The sequence below is a fragment of the Nerophis ophidion genome, linkage group LG08 (assembly GCF_033978795.1).
Source record: "Nerophis ophidion isolate RoL-2023_Sa linkage group LG08, RoL_Noph_v1.0, whole genome shotgun sequence".
Lineage (NCBI taxonomy): Eukaryota > Metazoa > Chordata > Actinopteri > Syngnathiformes > Syngnathidae > Nerophis > Nerophis ophidion.
The window spans coordinates 5,175,473-5,193,411 of NC_084618.1; the positions used below are offsets into that span (position 1 = coordinate 5,175,473).

Here is a 17,939-nt window from a genome sequence, read left to right on the forward strand (position 1 = left end):
TCCATAATTGTGTTTTATTATTTCTACAATCTAGACTCGTAGTCTCGTAATTATGATTTTTAATCTCATAATTTCGAATACATTTACCTCATAATTATTTCTCATAATTTCAATGTTATCTCAGAATTCAGATTTTTTTCATTATGAATTTTTATCCCATAACTGTTGTATTATTCCTACAATTTAGATTCTTAATTTCCTCATTTTGATTTTTAATCTCGTAATTTTGAAAACATTTTTACCTCATAATTTTGACTTTACCTCATGGTTCCGACTATTTACAATCATATTTATGACTTTTTATCCCATAATTTAGTTTTGTTATTCCTACAATCTACACTCCTAATTTTGTTTTTTAATCTAATAATTTCAAATATTTTTCTAACCTCATAACTATTTCTCATAGTTTCGACTTTATCTCATAATTCCGATTTTTAAAAATAATGACTTTTTATCCCATAATTTTGTTTTATTATTCCTACAATCTAGATTCCTAATCTCCTAATTTAGATTTTTAATCACATAATTCCGATTTTTTTAAATCATAATTATGACTTTTTATCCTTTGTGTTTTATTATTCCTACAATCTAGATTCGTAATCTTGTAATTTTGATTTTTAATCTCCTAATTTCAATTTTTTTTACCTCAATTATTTCTCATAGTTTCGACTACCTCATAAACCCGACTTTTTTTTAAAATCGTAATTATGACTTTTCATCCCATAATTGTGTTTTATTATTTCTACTCTAGATTCTTAATCTCCTCATTTTAATTTGTAATCTCATAATTACGACTTTATCTCATAATTCCGACTTTTTTTCATCATAATTATGACTTGTTATCCCATAATTTAGTTTTACTTTTCCTACAATATAGATTCTTAATCTCCTAGTGTGAGTGTTGTCTGTCTATCTGTGTTGGCCCTGCTATGAGGTGGCAACTTGTCCAGGGTGTACACCGCCTTCCGCCCGATTGTAGCTGAGATAGGCACCAGCGCCCCCCACGGCCTCAAAGGAAATAAGCGGTAGTAAATGGATGGAATCTCCTAATTTTGATTTCTGATCTCATAATTTCGACATTATCTCATGATTCCCACTTTTTAAAATAGTAATTATGACTTGTTATCCCATAATTAGGTTAGGGTCCTTGGCCCATGGCAAAGGACTCCACAGGAGTCCTTTGCCATGGGCCAAGGACCCTATTGAAACTGCTGTGTTTTATTATTATTCCGCACCTACGCGCTGTAATTTGACCCCCTTAACATGCTTCAAAACTCACCAAATTTGACACACACGTCGCTATAGCAAACCTTCCCAACATATTAAGCAACCAATCCCCCAAAATGAAAATTGCGCTCTAGCGACCCCTAGGACAAAAAATTACAGACAAAACTGCATGTAACTTCTGTTAGGAATGTCATAGCGACATGAAACAAAAACTCCTATGTAGGTCTGACTTAGACCCAATTTTCATACACTCACTTCTTTCAGCAAAAATCTACAGGAAGTTGGCAAAAAACCCTTCAAAATAAATTATTCGCAAAAAATGCAATTCTTGCCTCTTTGCGCTGTAATTTGACCCCTTTAAAATGCTTCAAAAGTCACCAAACTTGGTGCACACATAAGGACTGGCGAATATTGCCATCTAATGAAAAAACCAAACCCCAAAACTCAAAATTGCGCTCTAGCGCTATTTTTGAATAAAACACTGAAAAAACTGCTCCTCGGAAGAAAACACAGACAAAATTGCTTGTAACTTCCGGTAAGAATGTCGGAGAGACATGAAACAAAAACCTCTATGTAGGTCTCGCTTAGACCTACATTTCATAGATTGACAACCCCCAACAAAAATCAACAGGAAGTTTGCAATCCCCTCTTCAAAACAAAAGTTTTGTAAAAACCGGTCACCTTTCTTCAAACATTATCTCCTCTGAGTGTGTTTGTTGTTTTGGCTTCAAACTCGCACAGGAGAGAGATTGAACCCTTCTGATTAAAAGTATAGAACTGATTTTGATAAGTTCTCAGCTTTTGATTTTACGCGCCTTCAAAGAACCCCTGTGCAAAGTCTCCTAAAAAATGTCATTTTTGCCTCTTTGAGCTGTTATTTGACCCCCTTAAAATGCTTCTTAACTCACCAAACTTGACACACACATCAGGTCTGGCAAAAATTGCGATCTGATGAAAAAACCTAACCTCAAAACTCAAAATTGCGCTCTACCGCCCCCCTAGGAATACAACACGGACAAACTGCTCCTAGGAAGAAAACACAGACAAAACTGCTTGTAACTTCCGGTAGGAATGTCGTAGAGACATGAAACAAAAAACACTATGTAGGTCTCACTTAGACCTACATTTTAATAATTAACATACTTTAGGAAGTTTAGGAACAGGAAGTTTGTTATTTTCACTTCAATACAACAACTGCATTACTTTCACAATGCATTAGATTCTCAAAATAGTGGCTCCAAGGCGTCTTCTAACGCTTATCCGGCCGTGGGTCTCGGGGGCAGCAGCCAAAGGCGGACCTGACCAACGCTGCTTGCAGCTTTAATTTTGTTTTGTTATTCCTACTGTCTAGATTCCTAATCTCTTAATTTTGATTTTTAATCTCATAATTTCGAATTATATTTTTTTCTTCATAATTTCAATTTATCATTGATATATATAATTTTGCGGTGGACAAAATGGCTTGCAGAAAAACGTATTTAAATGAGATGGTTTTAATAAACTACTAAAAAAGACTCAATTCATTTGGATTCTTGTGTTGATTTAGCGGAAACTAGCTAGCAAAAAAAAAGTAGTTTCTTAGCGAGCCGATTATGAAGAATTCATTGAAAAAGATTGACCAAATATTGTCGAAAGTGCTTACGAGAATAGTTTCCTGGTCCAGAAGGCAACCCCGGGCCAAAGCTCCCTAAGCAGCACAGCTCTGGACAGATTCCACTTGATGTCCGCCAAAAGTTCCGAGGCCTCCCGGTCCAGCCGGTCCGAGTAAGGCAGCAGCCCGTTGTAGAGCAGCTCCCGCTGAGGGACCAGCACGGCCCCACACGCCGTGGACTGACCGCCACCTACGGTCATATCTGACTGCTCGCCGCCTGGAGAAGCCCGGAGAGAAGATGGGACTGATTATGTGCTGTCATGGACGCGCTTTGGTGACTTTAATCTGCTGCTGAGTCCAGACGGCCACGCCGGGGCGGAAGGCAGCTAATCAAGCGGGGATCAGGGCAAGTGAGGGGGAAAGTGTGTCACGGATAATTGAGTTGAGCAAAGCCGGGCCGCGGCCATGCTGGAGGCCACCGGCTGACCCGCACTGTCAGCCGCGTCATCTCTGTCACAGTCATCACGTACGGCATCACCACGCCTAAAAAGTTCGACTGATACAGGGCTGTCAAAAGTGCAGACATGGGCCATTTGCAGCCCGCGGTTCATTTTTTCTTTAAAACAAATAAATAAATAAAACAATATTGGTATGAATTAAGGACCTATTTAAGGCTTCAATTACTTTACATCAAAAATTTCACTTTGAACAATTTTTGCCGGAAAATATTGCATATCATACCTTCTTTTTTGGCCCCGCAGTTAATTTTTTCTAAAAATATATTTTTTTAAAAACATTAAAATATGGAATCGAAGAGCACAAAAATTCAAATTTTATGAGGTAAAAGTTGCAATATTGATTAAAAACACAAAGCTGCCGTGCAGGCTGTTTTAGTCTTTAAAAAATAATGAATTAAAATCAATATTAGTATGAATTAAGGACCTATTTAGGGCTTCAATTACTTCACATCAAATATTTCAATTTGAAATATTTTTGGGGAGAAAATATTGCAAATCAAACCTTTTTGGCACTGCAGTTAATTTTTTTCATAAAAAAAAAAAATATATATATATATATATATAAAACAAAAAGTGGAACCAAAAAGCAAAAACATTTAAATTTTATGAGGTAAAAGTTGCAATATTGATTAAAAACACAAAGCTGCCATGCAGGCTGTTTTAGTCTTTAAAAAATAATGAATTAAAATCAATATTGGTATGAATTAAGGACCTATTTAGGGCTTCAATTACTTCACATCAAATATTTCACTTTGAATTATTTTTTGGGAGAAAATATTGCATATCATACTTTCTTTTTGGTCCCGCAGTTAATTTTTTTTTCTATATATATATATATATATATATATATATATATATATATATATATATATATATATATATATATATATATATATATATATATATATATATATATATACATAAAGTGGAAGCAAAGAGCAAAAAATTCAAATTTTATGAGGTAAAAGTTGCAATATTGACTAAAAACACAAAGCTGCCATGCAGGCTGTTTTAGTCTTTAAAAAATAATGGATTAAAATCAATATTAGTATGAATTAAGGACCTATTTAGGGCTTCAATTACTTCACATCAAATATTTCAATTTGAAATATTTTTTGGGAGAAAATATTGCATATCATACTTTCTTTTTGGTCCCGCAGTTAATTTTTTTTTCTATATATATATATATATATACATAAAGTGGAAGCAAAGAGCAAAAAATTCAAATTTTATGAGGTAAAAGTTGCAATATTGACTAAAAACACAAAGCTGCCATGCAGGCTGTTTTAGTCTTTAAAAAATAATGGATTAAAATCAATATTAGTATGAATTAAGGACCTATTTAGGGCTTCAATTACTTCACATCAAATATTTCACTTTGAATTATTTTTTGGGAGAAAATATTGCATATCATACTTTCTTTTGGCCCCGCAGTTAAATTTTTTTTCTAAATATATATATATATATATATAAAGTGGAATCAAAGAGCAAAAAATAGAAATTTTATGAGGTAAACATTGCAATATTGACTAAAAACACAAAGCTGCCGTGACATATGTTTTAGTCTTAAAAAAAATAATGAATTAGAATCAATATTGGTATGAATTAAGGACCTTTTTAAGGCTCCAATTACTTCACATCAAATATTTCACTTTGAAATAATTTTTGGTATTTTTTGGGCGTGCAATTAATTTTTTGTAAATATATATATATATTTTTTTCAATTTTAAAAAACATTAAAAGTGGGACCAAAGAGCAAAAAATTTAATTTTTATGAGGTAAACGTTGCAATATTGACTAAAAACACAAAGCTGCCATGCAGGCTGTTTTAGTCTTAAAAAAAATAATGAATTAGAATCAATATTAGTATGAATTAAGGACCTATTTAAGGCTCCAATTACTTCACATCAAAAATTTCACTTTGAACAATTTTTGCCGGAAAATATTGCATATCATACTTTCTTTTTGGCCCCGCAGTTAATTTTTTCTAAAAATATATTTTTTTAAAACATTAAATTATGGAATCAAAGAGCACAAAAATTAAAATGTTATGAGGTAAAAGTTGCAATATTGACTAAAAACACAAAGCCGCCGTGCAGGCTGTTTTAGTCTTTAAAAAATAATGAATTAAAATCAATATTAGTATGAATTAAGGACCTATTTAGGGCTTCAATTACTTCACATCAAATATTTCACTTTGAATTATTTTTTGGTATTTTTTGGGCGTGCAATGAATTTTTTGTAAATATATATATTTTTTTTTATTTAAAAAAACATTAAAAAGTGGGACCAAAGAGCAAAAAATTTAATTTTTATGAGGTAAAAGTTGCAATATTGACTAAAAACACAAAGCTGCCGTGAAAGATGTTTTAGTCTTAAAAAAAATAATGAATTAGAATCAATATTAGTATGAATTAAGGACCTATTTAATGCTCCAATTACTTCACATCAAAAATTTCACTTTGAACAATTTTTGCCGGAAAATATTGCATATCATACTTTCTTTTTGGCCCCGCAGTTAATTTTTTCTAAAAATATTTTTTTTAAAAACATTAAAATATGGAATCGAAGAGCACAAAAATTCAAATTTTATGAGGTAAAAGTTGCAATATTGACTAAAAACACAAAGCTGCCGTGCAGGCTGTTTTAGTCTTTAAAAAATAATGAATTAAAATCAATATTAGTATGAATTAAGGACCTATTTAGGGCTTCAATTACTTCACATCAAATATTTCACTTTGAATAATTTTTGGGGAGAAAATATTGCATATCATACTTTTTTTTGGCCCCGCAGTTAAATTTTTTTTCTAAATATATATATATATATATATATATATATATATATAAAGTGGAATCAAAGAGCAAAAAATAGAAATTTTATGAGGTAAACATTGCAATATTGACTAAAAACACAAAGCTGCCGTGACATATGTTTTAGTCTTAAAAAAAATAATGAATTAGAATCAATATTGGTATGAATTAAGGACCTTTTTAAGGCTCCAATTACTTCACATCAAATATTTCACTTTGAAATAATTTTTGGTATTTTTTGGGCGTGCAATTAATTTTTTGTAAATATATATATATTTTTTTCAATTTTAAAAAACATTAAAAGTGGGACCAAAGAGCAAAAAATTAAATTTTTATGAGGTAAACGTTGCAATATTGACTAAAAACACAAAGCTGCCGTGAAAGATGTTTTAGTCTTAAAAAAAATAATGAATTAGAATCAATATTAGTATGAATTAAGGACCTATTTAAGGCTTCAATTACTTCACATCAAAAATTTCACTTTGAACAATTTTTGCCGGAAAATATTGCATATCATACCTTCTTTTTTGGCCCCGCAGTTAATTTTTTCTAAAAATATATTTTTTTAAAAACATTAAAATATGGAATCGAAGAGCACAAAAATTCAAATTTTATGAGGTAAAAGTTGCAATATTGACTAAAAACACAAAGCTGCCGTGCAGGCTGTTTTAGTCTTTAAAAAATAATGAATTAAAATCAATATTAGTATGAATTAAGGACCTATTTAGGGCTTCAATTACTTCACATCAAATATTTCACTTTGAATAATTTTTGGGGAGAAAATATTGCATATCATACTTTTTTTTGGCCCCGCAGTTAAATTTTTTTTCTAAATATATATATATATATATATATATATATATATATATATATATATATATATATATATATATATATATATATATAAAGTGGAATCAAAGAGCAAAAAATAGAAATTTTATGAGGTAAACATTGCAATATTGACTAAAAACACAAAGCTGCCGTGACATATGTTTTAGTCTTAAAAAAAATAATGAATTAGAATCAATATTGGTATGAATTAAGGACCTTTTTAAGGCTCCAATTACTTCACATCAAATATTTCACTTTATAAATAATTTTTGGTATTTTTTGGGCGTGCAATTAATTTTTTGTAAATATATATATATTTTTTTCAATTTTAAAAAACATTAAAAGTGGGACCAAAGAGCAAAAAATTAAATTTTTATGAGGTAAACGTTGCAATATTGACTAAAAACACAAAGCTGCCGTGAAAGATGTTTTAGTCTTAAAAAAAATAATGAATTAGAATCAATATTAGTATGAATTAAGGACCTATTTAAGGCTTCAATTACTTCACATCAAAAATTTCACTTTGAACAATTTTTGCCGGAAAATATTGCATATCATACTTTCTTTTTGGCCCCGCAGTTAATTTTTTCTAAAAATATTTTTTTTTAAAAACATTAAAATATGGAATCGAAGAGCACAAAAATTCAAATTTTATGAGGTAAAAGTTGCAATATTGACTAAAAACACAAAGCTGCCGTGCAGGCTGTTTTAGTCTTTAAAAAATAATGAATTAAAATCAATATTAGTATGAATTAAGGACCTATTTAGGGCTTCAATTACTTCACATCAAATATTTCACTTTGAATAATTTTTGGGGAGAAAATATTGCATATCATACTTTTTTTTGGCCCCGCAGTTAAATTTTTTTTCTAAATATATATATATATATATATATATATATATATATATAAAGTGGAATCAAAGAGCAAAAAATAGAAATTTTATGAGGTAAACATTGCAATATTGACTAAAAACACAAAGCTGCCGTGACATATGTTTTAGTCTTAAAAAAAATAATGAATTAGAATCAATATTGGTATGAATTAAGGACCTTTTTAAGGCTCCAATTACTTCACATCAAATATTTCACTTTGAAATAATTTTTGGTATTTTTTGGGCGTGCAATTAATTTTTTGTAAATATATATATATTTTTTTCAATTTTAAAAAACATTAAAAGTGGGACCAAAGAGCAAAAAATTAAATTTTTATGAGGTAAACGTTGCAATATTGACTAAAAACACAAAGCTGCCGTGAAAGATGTTTTAGTCTTAAAAAAAATAATGAATTAGAATCAATATTAGTATGAATTAAGGACCTATTTAAGGCTTCAATTACTTCACATCAAAAATTTCACTTTGAACAATTTTTGCCGGAAAATATTGCATATCATACCTTCTTTTTTGGCCCCGCAGTTAATTTTTTCTAAAAATATATTTTTTTAAAAACATTAAAATATGGAATCGAAGAGCACAAAAATTCAAATTTTATGAGGTAAAAGTTGCAATATTGACTAAAAACACAAAGCTGCCGTGCAGGCTGTTTTAGTCTTTAAAAAATAATGAATTAAAATCAATATTAGTATGAATTAAGGACCTATTTAGGGCTTCAATTACTTCACATCAAATATTTCACTTTGAATAATTTTTGGGGAGAAAATATTGCATATCATACTTTTTTTTGGCCCCGCAGTTAAATTTTTTTTCTAAATATATATATATATATATATATATATATATATATATATATATATATATATATATATATATATATATATATATATATATATATATATAAAGTGGAATCAAAGAGCAAAAAATAGAAATTTTATGAGGTAAACATTGCAATATTGACTAAAAACACAAAGCTGCCGTGACATATGTTTTAGTCTTAAAAAAAATAATGAATTAGAATCAATATTGGTATGAATTAAGGACCTTTTTAAGGCTCCAATTACTTCACATCAAATATTTCACTTTATAAATAATTTTTGGTATTTTTTGGGCGTGCAATTAATTTTTTGTAAATATATATATATTTTTTTCAATTTTAAAAAACATTAAAAGTGGGACCAAAGAGCAAAAAATTAAATTTTTATGAGGTAAACGTTGCAATATTGACTAAAAACACAAAGCTGCCGTGAAAGATGTTTTAGTCTTAAAAAAAATAATGAATTAGAATCAATATTAGTATGAATTAAGGACCTATTTAAGGCTTCAATTACTTCACATCAAAAATTTCACTTTGAACAATTTTTGCCGGAAAATATTGCATATCATACCTTCTTTTTTGGCCCCGCAGTTAATTTTTTCTAAAAATATATTTTTTTAAAAACATTAAAATATGGAATCGAAGAGCACAAAAATTCAAATTTTATGAGGTAAAAGTTGCAATATTGACTAAAAACACAAAGCTGCCGTGCAGGCTGTTTTAGTCTTTAAAAAATAATGAATTAAAATCAATATTAGTATGAATTAAGGACCTATTTAGGGCTTCAATTACTTCACATCAAATATTTCACTTTGAATAATTTTTGGGGAGAAAATATTGCATATCATACTTTTTTTTGGCCCCGCAGTTAAATTTTTTTTCTAAATATATATATATATATATATATATATATATATATATATATATATATATATATATATATATAAAGTGGAATCAAAGAGCAAAAAATAGAAATTTTATGAGGTAAACATTGCAATATTGACTAAAAACACAAAGCTGCCGTGACATATGTTTTAGTCTTAAAAAAAATAATGAATTAGAATCAATATTGGTATGAATTAAGGACCTTTTTAAGGCTCCAATTACTTCACATCAAATATTTCACTTTATAAATAATTTTTGGTATTTTTTGGGCGTGCAATTAATTTTTTGTAAATATATATATATTTTTTTCAATTTTAAAAAACATTAAAAGTGGGACCAAAGAGCAAAAAATTAAATTTTTATGAGGTAAACGTTGCAATATTGACTAAAAACACAAAGCTGCCGTGAAAGATGTTTTAGTCTTAAAAAAAATAATGAATTAGAATCAATATTAGTATGAATTAAGGACCTATTTAAGGCTTCAATTACTTCACATCAAAAATTTCACTTTGAACAATTTTTGCCGGAAAATATTGCATATCATACTTTCTTTTTGGCCCCGCAGTTAATTTTTTCTAAAAATATTTTTTTTTAAAAACATTAAAATATGGAATCGAAGAGCACAAAAATTCAAATTTTATGAGGTAAAAGTTGCAATATTGACTAAAAACACAAAGCTGCCGTGCAGGCTGTTTTAGTCTTTAAAAAATAATGAATTAAAATCAATATTAGTATGAATTAAGGACCTATTTAGGGCTTCAATTACTTCACATCAAATATTTCACTTTGAATAATTTTTGGGGAGAAAATATTGCATATCATACTTTTTTTTGGCCCCGCAGTTAAATTTTTTTTCTAAATATATATATATATATATATATATATATATATATATATAAAGTGGAATCAAAGAGCAAAAAATAGAAATTTTATGAGGTAAACATTGCAATATTGACTAAAAACACAAAGCTGCCGTGACATATGTTTTAGTCTTAAAAAAAATAATGAATTAGAATCAATATTGGTATGAATTAAGGACCTTTTTAAGGCTCCAATTACTTCACATCAAATATTTCACTTTGAAATAATTTTTGGTATTTTTTGGGCGTGCAATTAATTTTTTGTAAATATATATATATTTTTTTCAATTTTAAAAAACATTAAAAGTGGGACCAAAGAGCAAAAAATTAAATTTTTATGAGGTAAACGTTGCAATATTGACTAAAAACACAAAGCTGCCGTGAAAGATGTTTTAGTCTTAAAAAAAATAATGAATTAGAATCAATATTAGTATGAATTAAGGACCTATTTAAGGCTTCAATTACTTCACATCAAAAATTTCACTTTGAACAATTTTTGCCGGAAAATATTGCATATCATACCTTCTTTTTTGGCCCCGCAGTTAATTTTTTCTAAAAATATATTTTTTTAAAAACATTAAAATATGGAATCGAAGAGCACAAAAATTCAAATTTTATGAGGTAAAAGTTGCAATATTGACTAAAAACACAAAGCTGCCGTGCAGGCTGTTTTAGTCTTTAAAAAATAATGAATTAAAATCAATATTAGTATGAATTAAGGACCTATTTAGGGCTTCAATTACTTCACATCAAATATTTCACTTTGAATAATTTTTGGGGAGAAAATATTGCATATCATACTTTTTTTTGGCCCCGCAGTTAAATTTTTTTTCTAAATATATATATATATATATATATATATATATATATATATATATATATATATATATATATATATAAAGTGGAATCAAAGAGCAAAAAATAGAAATTTTATGAGGTAAACATTGCAATATTGACTAAAAACACAAAGCTGCCGTGACATATGTTTTAGTCTTAAAAAAAATAATGAATTAGAATCAATATTGGTATGAATTAAGGACCTTTTTAAGGCTCCAATTACTTCACATCAAATATTTCACTTTATAAATAATTTTTGGTATTTTTTGGGCGTGCAATTAATTTTTTGTAAATATATATATATTTTTTTCAATTTTAAAAAACATTAAAAGTGGGACCAAAGAGCAAAAAATTAAATTTTTATGAGGTAAACGTTGCAATATTGACTAAAAACACAAAGCTGCCGTGAAAGATGTTTTAGTCTTAAAAAAAATAATGAATTAGAATCAATATTAGTATGAATTAAGGACCTATTTAAGGCTTCAATTACTTCACATCAAAAATTTCACTTTGAACAATTTTTGCCGGAAAATATTGCATATCATACCTTCTTTTTTGGCCCCGCAGTTAATTTTTTCTAAAAATATTTTTTTTTAAAAACATTAAAATATGGAATCGAAGAGCACAAAAATTCAAATTTTATGAGGTAAAAGTTGCAATATTGACTAAAAACACCAAGCTGCCGTGCAGGCTGTTTTAGTCTTTCAAAAAATAGTGAATTAAAATCAATATTGGTATGAATTAAGGACCTATTTAGGGCTTCAATTACTTCACATCAAATATTTCACTTTGAATTATTTTTTGGTATTTTTTGGGCATGCAATGAATTTTTTGTAAATATATATATATTTTTTTTAATTTAAAAAAACATTAAAAAGTGGGACCAAAGAGCAAAAAATTTAATTTTTATGAGGCAATAGTTGCAATATTGAGTAAAAACACAAAGCTGCCATGCAGGCTGTTTTAGTCTTTAAAAATAATTAATTAAAATCAATATTAGTATGAATTAAGGACCTATTTAAGGCTCCAATTACTTCACATCAAAAATTTCACTTTGAACAATTTTTGCCGGAAAATATTGCATATCATACTTTCTTTTTGGCCCCGCAGTTAATTTTTTCTAAAAATATTTTTTTTTAAAAACATTAAAATATGGAATCGAAGAGCACAAAAATTCAAATTTTATGAGGTAAAAGTTGCAATATTGACTAAAAACACAAAGTTGTCGTGGAGGCTGTTTTAGTCTTTAGAAAAATAACGAATTAAAATCAATATTGGTATGAATTAAGGACCTATTTAAGGCTTCAATTACTTCACATCAAATATTTCACTTTTAAATATTTTTTTGGGGAAAAAATATTGCATATCATACTTTTATTTTGGCCCCGCAGTTAATTTTTTCTAAAATGTTATTTAAAAATAACCCAAAAACATTCAAAAGTGGAATCGAAGAGACAACAATTTAAATTTTGAGGAAAAAGTTGCAATATTGACTAGAAACACAAAGCTGCCGTGCAGGCTGTTTTAGTCTTTAAAAAAAATAATGAATTAGAATCAATATTGGTATGAATTAAGGACCTATTTAAGGCTCCAATTACTTCACATCAAATATTTCACTTTGAATTATTTTTGGGGAGAAAATATTGCATATCATACTTTCTTTTTGGCCCCGCAGTTAATTTTTTTTCTAAATATATATACTGTATATATATATATATATATATATATATATATATATATATATATATATATATATATATATATATATATATATATATATATATATATATATATATATAAAGTGGAAGCAAAGAGCAAAAAATTGAAATTTTATGGAGGTAAACGTTGCAATATTGACTAAAAACACAAAGCTGCCGTGAAAGATGTCTTAGTCTTAAAAAAAATAATGAATTAAAATCAATATTGGAATGAATTAAGGACCTATTTAAGGCTCCAATTACTTCACATCAAATATTTCACTTTGAACAATTTTTTGCGGAAAATATTGCATATCATACTTTCTTTTTGGCCCCGCAGTTAATTTTTTCTAAAAATATTTTTTTTAAAAAACAAAAAAAAACATTAAAATATGGAATCCATTTTCTACCGCTTATTCCCTTTTTGGGGTCGCTGGCGCCTATCTCAGCTACAATCGGGCGGAAGGCGGTGTACACCCTGGACAAGTCGCCACCTCATCGCAGGGCCAACACAGATAGACAGACAACATTCACACACTAGGGACCATTTAGTGTTGCCAATCAACCTATCCCCAGGTGCATGTCTTTGGAAGTGGGAGGAAGCCGGAGTACCCGGAGGGAACCCACGCATTCACGGGGAGAACATGCAAACTCCACACAGGAAGATCCCGAGCCTGGATTTGAACCCAGGACTGCAGGACCTTCGTATTGTGAGGCAGACGCACTAACCCCTCTGCCACCGTGAAGCCCGGTAGTCACACATGTAGACTGCAATATGACGCCAGTAAACGCCAAAACTTCAAATGTTCCATTGAAAACAAATAACATTACACACGGCACTCGAAAATTTGTCAAAACGTTTTAGTATGACTTTGAAGCCGCACCGCTTGATGGATTGTCGGCCCATTAGGGTTACCGTAGTCGGAGATACAAGTATTACTATGGTGTGTGTATAAGGACTGCAAAATGGCACCCATTATATTAATTTGAGAATCGAGGACCGATATTTGTGGATGTTTACCCTGGAGTCGAAATATCAATATTTGTACCGAACCAAAAAAAACAAAAAAACTTGTTTGTAAACATTCTGATATCCAGAGTAGAAAATGCTGCAGTATTCTGGACTACAAATCCCAGAAGGCCGAGTGTGAGTGTTAGCAGGCTAATCCCTAGAATATTAAGATCTGGAACTGGATTACGGTCTCTCTGGTTGTGCTTACCGACCTTGAAGCTATTTTATTTGGTACATGGAGTAATGATAAATCCGACCAGTAGATGGTAGTCACACAAGTAGACTGCAATATGACGCCAGTAAACGCCAAAACTTCAAATGTTCCATTGAAAACAAATAACATTACACACGGCACTCGAAAATGTGTCAAAACGTTTTAGTATGACTTTGAAGCCGTACCGCTTGATGGATTGTCGGCCCATTAGGGTTACCGTAGTCGGAGATACAAGTATTACTATGGTGTGTGTATAAGGACTGCAAAATGGCCACCATTTGAGAATCGAGGACCGATATTTGTGGATGTTTACCCTGGAGTCGAAATATCAATATTTGTACCGAACCCAAAAAAAAAAAAAAAATTGAAAGCATTCTGATATCCAGAGTAGAAAATGCTGCAGTATTCTGGACTACAAATCCCAGAAGACCGAGTGTGCGTGTTAGCAGGCTAATCCCTAGAATATTAGGATCTGGAACTGGATTACGGTCTCTGGTTGTGCTTACCGACCTTGAAGCTATTTTATTTGGTACATGGAGTAATGATAAATCCGACCAGTAGATGGTAGTCACACATGTAGACTGCAATATGACGCCAGTAAACGCCAAAACTTTAAATGTTCCATTGAAAACAAATAACATTACACACGGCACTCAAAAATTTGTCAAAACGTTTTAGTAGCCGTACCGCTTGATGGATTGTCGGCCCATTGGGGTTACCGTAGTCGGAGATACAAGTATTACTATAGTGTGTGTATAAGGACTGCAAAATGGCCACCATTATATTAATTTGAGAATCGAGGACCGATATTTGTGGATGTTTACCCTGGAGTCGACATTATCAATATTTGTACCGAACCAAAAAAAAACAAAAAAACTTGTTTGTAAACATTCTGATATCCAGAGTAGAAAATGCTGCAGTATTCTGGACTACAAATCGCAGAAGGCCGAGTGTGCGTGTTAGCGGGCTAATCTCTAGAATATTAGGATCTGGAACTGGATTACGGTCTCTCTGGTTGTGTTTACCGACCTCGAAGCTATTTTATTTAGTACATGGAGTACTGATAAATCCGACCAGTAGATGGTAGTCACACATGTAGACTGCAATATGACGCCAGTAAACTTCAAATGTTCCATTGAAAACAAATAACATTACACACGGCACTCGAAAATTTGTCAAAACGTTTTAGTATGACTTTGAAGCCGCACCGCTTGATGGATTGTCGGCCCATTAGGGTTACCGTAGTCGGAGATACAAGTATTACTATGGTGTGTGTATAAGGACTGCAAAATAGCACCCATTATATTAATTTGAGAATCCAGGACCGATATTTGTGGATGTTTACCCTGGATTCCAAATATCAATATTTGTACCGAACCCAAAAAAAAACAAAAAACTTGTTTGTAAGCATTCTGATATCCAGAGTAGAAAATGCTGCAGTATTCTGGACTACAAATCCCAGAAGGCCGAGTGTGCGTGTTAGCAGGCTAATCCCTAGAATATTAGGATCTGGAACTGGATTACGGTCTCTCTGGTTGTGCGTACCGACCTTGAAGCTATTTTTTTTGGTACATGGAGTAATGATAAATCCGACCAGTAGATGGTAGTCACACAAGTAGACTGCAATATGACGCCAGTAAACTTCAAATGTTCCATTGAAAACAAATAACATTACACACGGCACTCGAAAATTTGTCAAAACGTTTTAGTATGACTTTGAAGCCGCACCGCTTGATGGATTGTCGGCCCTTTAGGGTTACCGTAGTCGGAGATACAAGTATTACTATGGTGTGTGTATAAGGACTGCAAAATGGCACCCATTATATTAATTGGAGAATCGAGGACCGATATTTGTGGATGTTTACCCTGGAGTCGACATTATCAATATTTGTACCGAACCAAAAAAAAACTAAAAACTTGTTTGTAAACATTCTGATATCCAGAGTAGAAAATGCTGCAGTATTCTGGACTACAAATCCCAGAAGGCCGAGTGTGCGTGTTAGCAGGCTAATCTCTAGAATATTAGGATCTGGAACTGGATTACGGTCTCTCTGGTTGTGCTTACCGACCTTGAAGCTATTTTATTTGGTACATGGAGTAATGATAAATCCGACCAGTAGATGGTAGTCACACAAGTAGACTGCAATATGACGCCAGTAAACTTCAAATGTTCCATTGAAAACAAATAACATTACACACGGCACTCGAAAATGTGTCAAAACGTTTTAGTATGACTTTGAAGCCGCACCGCTTGATGGATTGTCGGCCCATTAGGGTTACCGTAGTCGGAGATACAAGTATTACTATGGTGTGTGTATAAGGACTACAAGATGGCACCCATTATAGTAATTTGAGAATGGAGGACCGATATTTGTGGATGTTTACCCTGGAGTCGACATTATCAATTTTTGTACCGAACCAAAAAAAACAAAACTTGTTTGTAAACATTCTGATATCCAGAGTAGAAAATGCTGCAGTATTCTGGACTACAAATCCCAGAAGGCCGAGTGTGCGTGTTAGCAGGCTAATCCCTAGAATATTAGGATCTGGAACTGGATTATGGTCTCTCTGCTGTTCTACTGACCTGGAACTGACTCTGACTGGGTAAACCAATCTAGCCATCTATCTATACAAAACTAAGCAGCCGTTAACTGATTGTTTTGAATCCCTGAGCTCCTTTCAGGTCGATGCGGTGCTGAGAGTCCGAGGCATCAAAACAATCAAAGTTTTCTCAAACTTCTCAAAGCATTTTTAGAACATTTCTGTGTTCATGGCTTCATCGGGCTGCCAATCTCCAGCCCTTCTCCCTGGTAATCTGAAAAGTAGATCTATACGGCATCTATCGCCTCAACCTTCTCCTTTCTCGAGTTCCTTATGGTGCCTTCTGGGTAAATCCTTTTACCTTAAGCCCGCATAATTCTCTGAACACAACACGCTTAGAACCCTGCATACAGTCTGGTCTTGTGGAGGATTTTAGAGTTTTGCATGATTGCAACAACGTGGCCCTTTATGTTGTGTACTCCGGAACTTGGGAAGACCTTCTAGGACAGGGGTGCCCACACTTTTTCTGCAGGCGAGCTACTTTTCAATTGACCAACTCGAGGGGATCTACCTCATTTATATATATCATTTATATTTATTTATTTATGAAAGAGACATTTTTGTAAACAAGTTAAATGTGTTTAATGATAATACAAGCATGGGTAACACATATAGATGTCTTTCTTTCACAAAGACAAGAATATAAGTTGGTGTATTACCTGATTCTGATGACTTGCATTGATTGGAATCAGACAGTAATGATGATAACGCCCACATTTTCAAATGGAGGAGAAAAAAAGTTGTCCTTTCTGTACAATACCACATGAAAGTGGTTGGTTTTTGGCATCTAATTCATCCAGCTTCCATACACTTTACAAGAAAAACATTGGCGGCAAATTCCGTAGCTTGCTTGATTGACATTCACGGCACCCGAGGGTCTTGTGAGATGACGCTGGCTGCTGCCAGTTCATTATTATGAAAAAATGACAGAGAGGAAGGCGAGAAACACTTTTTATTTCAACAGACTTTCGCGCCGTCCCTTCCGTCAAAACTCTAAAGGCCGACTGCACATTTCCTATCTTCACAATAAAAGCCCTGCTTCATGCTACCTGCGCTAACAAAATAAGAGTCTCGGAAAGCTGGCGTGCACAAGTGATGTGCACGCCAGCTTTCTGAGGGATCGCTTGTGCACGCCAGTTTTCCGAG

The 17,939-nt window shown here is 31.5% G+C and overlaps 1 pseudogene; it reads right to left on the minus strand.

Annotated features, from left to right (window-relative positions):
- Positions 1-17,939, minus strand: part of LOC133557227 (proteasome activator complex subunit 4B-like) — a 199,170-nt pseudogene that overhangs the window by 155,268 nt on the left and 25,963 nt on the right.